Source organism: Centroberyx gerrardi, chromosome 9 (genome assembly GCF_048128805.1).
Source record: "Centroberyx gerrardi isolate f3 chromosome 9, fCenGer3.hap1.cur.20231027, whole genome shotgun sequence".
In the NCBI taxonomy this organism is placed as follows: domain Eukaryota; kingdom Metazoa; phylum Chordata; class Actinopteri; order Beryciformes; family Berycidae; genus Centroberyx; species Centroberyx gerrardi.
In genome coordinates this window covers 5,807,555-5,817,318 of record NC_136005.1, presented here as the reverse complement: position 1 = coordinate 5,817,318, position 9,764 = coordinate 5,807,555, and positions in this window count along the sequence as shown.

Genomic DNA, 9,764 nt, shown 5'->3' with positions numbered 1-9,764 from the left:
TAGCAAATATTAGAACAGCAGGGTGCACATCAGACTGAACACAAAATATGCAATTACATCAACATTGTAAAGGGAGATGTGAACCATCAGAAAGAGGTATGCAAAACAAACTAGATGGCACTGAGTAGAGCGCATACGCCAACGCTGTGCGATTGTCAATATATGCCAGTTCCACTTGTCAGATTTTCACCAAACGTTAATAATTTCTTCCATGCTGAATTACCAACTTGTTTCACATCAGAAGATGCAAACATTTTCATGAATGGACCTGAAATAGGACATGAGATCTGTCTGTTGCCAATATATCTATATCTGTTCAGTGGCCATTAGTGCTGCCCTTCTACCACTGGACCAGGTTTTGGTAAAATTGGCAGGGCAGATTTGTCTAAACTGGAAATGAGCTCTCCAGTGCCTCCAGTTTCATTGGGCAAATAATGGAGGGTTTGCCTCTTCTTCTGTCTGCTGATTGGCCACAAAGTTTGATGGCGTTACTTGAATCTGTTCGGAAGTTATATGCCTTTTTATGAAAAGCCACACCCACTGCCACGCCCCCCTTTGGCCAATCATGTGAAAAGTCAAATTTTCCACAAAGTTTCATGCAAATCTGTTCATAACTTTTGGAGTTATCCTGCCAACAGACAAACAACAAAAAATGACAGAATGGGACAAAAAATGTTAATTGATGCCTTTTGCTACAGTATGGGTAAATAGATTCATTTTCACCTGAGCAAATTTCTTTGTTTCTTCTGTTTCTGTGCTGTATTGTTTGTTGTGGATATTATCATATGTGGGATGACTGAATATATATATAATTGATGTGATTTCAATTATAGATGGCTTGTGGTTTCTTCTATCCATTGCTTCACCATGATGAAGGCCTGTGTGCTGAAAAGTGTTGGTGCATTCTCTTTGAACCAATTTTGTTTAAAATAATAAAAGAAACCAAGAAAATAAAGGCTTTTTTTAAAGAGTTGACAGTCATGGATTCATTGAAGTCTTGCCCACTTTACTTTTCTGAATGCCTGGATGCCCCATTCTCTCCTGTGATCACTTCTCTGCTTTGAAGCCGAGGCAGCATTCCTCCTCTGTGCTGCTTAGTGAGAAAAAGTTAAATTGGTGAAAAATGTCTCCTTTTGGTCGTGTGAAAGAAAACGGATGCTTTTTTCCAACTGCAGGGATGAAACGGAGAGTGGAACTTCTGCATTTTCCTTTTTTTAGAGCGGATACTCCACGCGATGACCCCGATTTCCTCTCAAATTCACAGTATGGCGGTCGGGTGTCTGGCTCGGCTCCGTGCGGCTAACTGCTCCGATGACAAGTGGCGGCGGCCTGCAGGGACGAGGACAGACGGTCTTGACACACACCACACCGCTGTACTGCAGCACCTCACAGGGCCGCAGTAATCCTACCGTATACCATTACACTGGATATAGACTAAACACAAGGCCAGGTGAGAGAATGACGGAGTGTGTGATGCATGTGTGTGTGTGTGTGTGCATGCATGTATTTTTTTGGGGGGGAAAGGAACTGTGTCAGTATGTGCGTACATGTGCATGTGTGGGCCTGCTGGTCTGTCTCAAAGTGTACGTGTGTGTGTCCCCACTCCCAGTATGCATCTGTGCACAACAGCGTGTGCGTGCAAGCATACGTGTGTGTGTGTGTGTGTCTACATAATGCAGACCAGCCATGCCTGAAAAAAAAAAGTCACAGCCAAGAGGCCACTTTGAAATACCAGGTGCTCATTTGGCAAATCCAGGCGACTGGGGTGTTTACATTTCAGCGACTGAGAGGGGAAAAAGACCAGATGCCCCCTTGAGCCGCTCAGCAGGGTCCATACAGAGATCAGTCACATCGCCACGGGTGACAGACCTGTGTGTGTGTGTGTGTGTGTGTGTGTTGTGGGAGGGGTAGAAAGGTAGAGACCGCTGGGCAAAGTCGCGAAACACCCAACGACAATGTGCAGATGAAAAAATGCAACAAAGCTGAAAATGAGCTACTCTGTTGGGGTTTGTTTGTTTGTTTGTTTGAAGAGCAACCTTCCCTGTTTTTCTGCTCCTCCCCTTTTTTCCACCCCCAACACACACACACACACACACTCTCCTCTCTCACACACTCTACCTCTCTCTGTAGCATTTCAATGGCTCTATTGTCTTCTCCCATTGCTGACACATTGTTTGCAAACAGCTCAAGTACTTCCTTATCAGTTAAGAAGACAATGAGAGTGTGTGATGTGAGTGGGTTTTTTATATTGCAAGGCAACAGATCTCTACTGAGACACACACACACACACACACACACACACACCACATGCACACACAGAGTACCTTGTCCCGGCTGGCGCTGCAGACATTTTTATTGTTTCATTATGTCTACTATCAATTTACCGGCAGTAAATTCTCCCTGTCTTGATAAAACATTGCCCGTCAATTTGCTTCGCAGCACCTGCTCATAACAAATCACTGAGCCACTCTTTCTGACTGATTGCTTCTTGGCAGAGAGTGTTGCTGTTGTCTGTTTGTATCAGCGGCAGGCTTGAGGCGGCTGGCTGGTGGTTATGGGTGGGTGTGTGGGACGTTTTTGGCAGTGCGACTGTTTCCCCGAGTGTGTGCATCTGTGTCATAGAGATGGGTGGAGTTGCTTAAGAGGAGAAGGACAGAGGTTGCGCATTTTTACAGAACATGTTGTCCGTCTGTGTGTGTCTGTGGATGTATGTGTGAATGTGTGCATACCTAGCATTCATTTTGATGCTGAATAGATGTTGATATAGTTAATATGCCCACCTGCACCAACTTTGAAAACCTGTGTAAATGCAGCACCAAAATGACAGACAGCGTCTGTAGTGAAATCATGTAGTGAAATCTGAAGCTGCATATCTTTCTGATATCAGTTCAAAACGGTTTTCAAAGCTGTTTTAATGGTTTTGGTTTTTGGTCTAGTAGACCTTCATAGCATACATGGCCAACAATATATATACAGTATATACAGCCACACAACCCATTTGCGTCATTAGCCTTGTGCAGAACATCAGTCATGTGACAGAAACACCACTGAGGAGTTGTAGTTCAGAATATACAAAGGGTCAAAGAAAAAACGGTAACACTTTACAATAAGGGTACATTAATTAAGGGTTAGTTAATGCTTAATAAGCATTAACTAACCCTTAATTAATGTACCTTTATTGTAAAGTGTTACCATTAATTAAGGGTTAGTTAATGCTTAATAAACATTAACTAACCCTTAATTAACAGTTAACTAATGTGTCTGGTAATCATTTACTAATGGTGTTCATGTTAACTAAGGTATTAATTTATACATTATTTAATAGTCATCTTTATAAACTATTAAATAATGTATCAATTAATACCTTAGTTAACATGAACACCATTAGTAAATTACACATTAGTTAACTGTTAATTAAGGGTTAGTTAATGCGTATTAAGCATTAACTAATCCTTATTAAGCATTAACTAACCCTCAACTTAGTGTACCCTTATTGTAAAGTGTTACCGAAAAAACAGTATGGAAGACAAACAAATCACAAATACACACATAATAAAACATTATATACAGTATATATTCAATATTCGGCTACAATATTTGCCGTATTCACAACAAAGTAACAAAAGAACAGAGAATGGGACTAAGGGGATCAGGCTATTATATTAAGACACTTATGTGAAAATCCTCGTTTAGACCCAATGGCCAGAGTGTGGATCCAAAAGTGTTCCCTGTTTTTTATTGAGCGATAGTATCATATTGTGAAAAATGTGTTGTGGTTGTGTTGACCTGCACATCATGTAAACCTGACTGGGGGTTGAACTTGGTCACATCTTGCATGTCGCTGTCTGTCAAATGCATGCTGGGTACAGTCATGCTTGTGTGTGTGTGTGTATGTGCATTATTTTTGTGTGTGTGCATACATTCATCCCTATTTCTATGTGCATAATGTGCAGGCTTGTGTGTGCATGACTGTATGTTTGTGTAGTATGTAGGCATTTTACCAAATTACCTTCTCTGCCAGGTATGTTTTCTTGATCCTCTGGTCCGCTGTCGCAACACGCATGAGTAGAGAAAGAGAGTGAGCCACACACTGTATCATTATGCTGAACCTCATATTCAAACCCACACAATGGACTGAAAACCTGAATAATCTTTCAGTGTTTTATATTCAGTTTTTAGCTTTGATTTAGCTTAGGTTAGGTTTGGTTAGTTTAGGTTTGAATAGATTAGATTAGTTTAGGTTTGGTTTGGTTAGTTTAGGTTAGGCTAAGTGAGGTTACTTCACGTTATTTGCACAGTGATACAACATAGAGGCAAAGTGATAAAAACAATTATTTAATACAAGAAAACAGAAAGCAAAGAGAAAACAAAGAAGCCAGAAAGAAGATAAACAAATTATTAATTTATGTGGGTGAGATAAAAAGAAACCCCAAGGGGCTTATGCTCTCAGACAAGAGCGTATCAAATTACACAATATAAACAATAGATAAATCGACATGCACAGGTGGCTTAGAAACCCCCACGGGGCTTGTGAACGGACCATCTTCTAAATAAAATTGTCAATCATAAGATATGAGAATGCGAGATGAAAGAAGAAAAAAAAATGTACATGCCCAAGAAAGGAAATATACATAAAGTCATGCCTAGTCATCCCATGATTATTGCTTATAGTGGCTGCTTCCTCTGATACCAGACACAATACAGCAGTGATTATGCATGAGACACCATGTATCCATAGCAGCACGAGCTGTTGTGACTCATAAGTAGGTGAAATATTATGGGCTATGGCCTAGCACTAGTTTCACTTCCTGTGGTGATGTAATCAGGTAGAAGTGCATGGACAAGTCAGAGCCCAGAGGCAAAACAGTAATGTTGCTCTGCTTCGTCTGACTTTGCCCTGAGACCGGCGGAGGATGAGACAGCTGTGAAACTGCAGGTCGATTCTGAGTGTGTCTTTCATCTGTGGCTAGACTCTTATGTTTTAGGGTATTTTGTCATTGAAGCTAATACTCATCGGGGTAGTATTTACACAGGAGCACAGAATGTGGTTTTTAATTCCTCTATGTTTGGGCCAGAGGTTGTGAACACATAACTGTACTGCATGTGCAAAGACCTTACCTTTGTATAGCTTTTCCCCTCTGCTGTCCACATTGAATATGAACTGCTCTTTCCCTCTCAAAACATAGATTGTAGTGCACATCACTTCCTCTTTTATATTTCTATAAATAAAAATATAATATAACAAAGTATAATACAATAACATATATGATAAATAGACAGAAGGCCATGAAGGACGTACAATACGGAGTTCTATATTAAATGTGTTAACTTGTTCTTACAAGGTGTGTATGATGTTTGTATGTTCAACGGTGTGTGTGAGTGTGTGTGTGTGTGTTATAAGTATACACATTTATGCTAGGCGTTTTATTTTTTCTTTTACTTTTAATTTATTAGGACAAGACACATTTCCCAAGACACATTTCCCCACAGGGAAAATAAAGTAAATCTTATCTTATCTTACATCCTTTGGAAAGACGCCATGCACCTGGGAAGCTGTGTTGTAATAAGCACAAAACAGAGTTTGTCTTAGACAGACAGTAGGTATAATCACAGGCAGCAGCTGAGGACAAGCCAGTTTTATGCAGCTGTTGTCGTTACTTTTAACATTTTCATCCGACCAGTTTGACAGCAGACACCCGGACTCACTTGATCTCCATCCACTTGACCGTCCATTTTTGTTGTAAATTTTCAGTCCTCCCTTTGCTAGTTTTAAGCTACTGTCTGAGCTGCCTGCCACCTGTTTGCTCTTGGTGTGCCGGCTATCTACATGCGTGTTCACACTTTTATTTCCATTTAGCTTAATGTTGATTGGAAACACAATGTGGCCAGTTGCATCTCTGAACCCTTTTGGAGGTGGTTTGGGCATGATCTGACCTTCTGATCTTCGTTTGTCTTGATTCTTGATTTGTATGTTTTAGCTCTACACAATCTAAATACATCCCAGGACGCGTGTTAATACTGCATGTGATCTATGACCGTGTTAGGAGGCAGAAACCACCCTGAGTCTGACTTCTCCCTGTTTAAACAGCCACAGGAAGATCAAAAAAGGGTTAAAACTCTGATCCCTTGTGCCTGTGTAAGTGCAGTAATAGTCATGAGTTAACTTCTCCTGGCCTAAGTCTGGACTGTAGCTGAATAACTAATGCTCGTTCTTAATGTTTGTGACAGTCCTGGCAAAGTTCAACTGCATTTTGGTGTTAAACATGTTAACTAGAGCTGGTAGATTAAGGTAATAAGAACACACGGGCACACACACACACACACACACACAATAAGGACTGTGGTTACACTACATAGACATCACGGTAATAAGAACTTGGTTTACATGCACACACACACACACATACACATACACAGGCCGCTGCCCACCCACTCACATAGACACATACTAAGGTAATAAGGACTTGGCTCACACACACACGCACAGACACGCACTTACACACTCACATACACACACACACATACACAGACCATCGCCCACCCACCCACACAGACACATACTAAGGTAATAAGGACTTGGCTTACACACACACACGCACACACACGCACACACACACACGCACGCACAGACACGCACGTACACACTCACTGACTGTAGTCTTGCCCAATCTCTCCAGGTGTCTGTTCTCTCACCACATGCTCAGGATTAACAACAGCCAGCCGGTTAAACCGACCGGCCGGCTAACCGACCGGCTCCCAGTACGACCACCACCTCTACCAAAAGCTCTCCTCCTGATTCGGCTTCCGGATCATTCAGCAGCACCCCCCCCCCCCCCCCCCGCCCCACCTCCAGCCATAAAAAGCAGAGCCTTTAGAAATACAGCCGTTTACCCGGGGATGTGGCCGACATGTTTCCCATCCAGTGCCCAGATTTTTGGGGGCGGCGGCGGCGGCGGTTAGGTTCTCTCTGCTTCCCATTACGCGGCTCCGGGTCACGGTATGTCGTCCGGGCGGTGCGATCGTGCGGAGAGGGAGCGACAGTAGGGGAGCCATGTTGAATGGTAGCGAGGGCTAAACTGAAACCATGTGCTTTTGTGGTTAGGTACGTCGTTGTGACTAACTACCTCGGGGAGAGCCGGGGGTACAGTCGGACGCTTCGGGGCGGGGGGGGAAGAACACGCCGAATCCCTTTTTCACCTGACTGACAGTAACTAGACAGGGATGATTTGTCGCGATGTGATGCTCATAAAAAGTAGACACCAAAGCTGCTGACCTCTGCTCCGCTCAATGGCCTCAAATAACTTCCTCTATATGAGATATGAGCTCCTCAGTTTTAATACAACTTGAGTGCAGCAGTAACTACATCATCGCAGCTTTTGATGTGCTTTGAAATAGCATTAAATTCCTTCAGGCCTATTTAATAAGCTGTTTCCCTGGCCGGCTCTGTGAGCGTGTGTTGACAGTGACCCCCAGTAACCTACAGTAGAGAGCGCTTGCCGCCATTCGCCGCCGCCACCGACCCCTCGGGGTCACAGAGCGCACGGGAGATCGCGTCTTGCAGCTGGACATGCTGAAAGGTCAAGGGTCAGCAGAGGATTTCTGGGTAAGAGGAAGGAGGGAGGCCACGAGGGAGACACTGTGTTGACATTTTGTTTGGACACTTTGAACAATGTTATCTCAGACGGCGTGGGGCTCTGGGCCAATCAATCATTCTGTTATTGGACCAGCTCCGGTGATTACTCATCCTGGACCTTTGATATCGCCCGAGCTCCCATGGACCGCCTCGCTCTCTCCCCGCTTCGGAATCCGGCCTTGGGAATTTGTCACGGCTGTATTTTCCTTCGCGAAATATTTAGTTATTAAAGTAAATTGAGTGTTCTTCTCCCAGTCCGACGCGGGTGCGAGGGAATCCGCCGCCGCGATGGAAACGTCGGAGATATTTATGAATCCAGAGCGATTGTGTTGGCACGAGTTAAGCGCCAGATATTTCAAGCTCAGCCATGGATGTAAGGAGCCGGCCTATAAATCTCGGATGTACGGGCGGGCGTTCCTCGGCAGCAGGGAGGGGAGTTGGTCGCACGTTGAGAAGGCCATGCATTTACAATGGCGACGGTAGCAGCAGCGACACACGGGGCTCTTCCATTGCGTTAATGGGAAAAGCTCTCAAGCGTACAGCAGGGTTTCTGCTAGCCAATGTACCTGCCTTGACCCCCCCTCCCCTCCCCCTCCCCCTCCCAACACCTTCCCCTGCCACTCAGGACAGACCTAATACTGCTGAGGAGTGAGAGAGAGGGGATTGCGCTGGTGTGAAGTGTGTTTGCATTTCTGTATGATGTTTAGAAAGTGCTTTTGAATAATTCCATATCCATTTTGGAAAAGAGATCACTGCCTAAAAGTAATATTCCACACCACTTTCATATAAATAAATGTCTGTTTTGCTACTCCCTATTGCCGATTGAGATAACGCAGCAGTGATTCAACCGATAGCCAGTTCGTGAAAGCTTTTACATTTGCTGTTCTAAACACCCGGGTAGGAAAAATCCTCTGCCGCACAGAAAGTGATGCGTTTTATGTTTCTGGAAGCAGCAACAGCGATTTGTTTGGAATAAACAGAAGAAGAAGAACTGGGTAGTTAGCATGAGCAGCGATAGCCGCCATGGCTGAACAGACAAAGAAAAGAGAGCGCCACCTACAGAAACTCAAACTTCACCGACAGAAAATCCAAAGAGAAAGACGTCACAGTCCCGCCCACACTGTTTGATTGACAGGTGATCTCTGGGAAGTGCAGTGCAGCAATGAATGCTGAGCACAAAAGATGTCGCTAAATTAAAAAAAGCACAGATCTCGAGGATTACGTCTGTCATTCAGTATCTCCCAAAAATAATAGGATCCGGGTTGTAAAGGTTTGACAACAATGGAATGAAGTTACCCTCTGTCCTCACTTTGTTCGAATATTGTGTGATTTTGTAAGAGTAGGAGTCACTTTTGTCAAATGGTGGAAATCTCATTTTGGAATGAAACTCAGCAAACAGTCTGTCAAAATTTTGTGAAACAAGCACAAACTCTGAAACGCAGATTACATGTTATGGACACAAATAATGTGAATATTACGTTCCTCTACCACGAAAGGATTATGTGACAAATAGCATGAATTGGACACAGCATTTTCACATGTTAGCTAATGGCTAAGGTTAGGCAAGTAAACAACTTAGGTTATGGTTATGGTTAGATTAGAAAAACTTTCGCTGAAAATGAAAACTTACAGTAGTAAACTTTTGGGAATTGACCCTAGTTGGGAATTGAAACCGAGTCATCATATTCACCCATCCCCCACCCGACCTCCACACTCTCAAGTTAGTTTCCAACATGCTATTTCAATATGAAACTGCTGCCTGTCTCTAGCCGTGTCTCCTCCACATAAATCCTTTCATGGTGGGGAAACGCACTTCTCTCACTTTTCATGCACGGAGCACGTTACTTGGCATTTGAAGACATTGCGCTCATTTCGCTAAATTTCCACGAGACACGGCTGCTGTGAGCTATGCGTGTGTGTGCTTGCGTGACGCTGCGACCCTGTACATGTATGACTGTGTCTATCTATGACTGCCTGCCTGTCTGTCTGTCTGTGTGTCTGTGTGTCTGTCTGTCTGTCGGCACAATGAGCGTACGTGCCGGAGGGTCGGGGCAACGGAGGGTGAGTCATAAATCTGGAGTCAGCTGAGACAGTGAGGTATATCTGTGCTCTGCTAGGTGGGGAAGGTGCT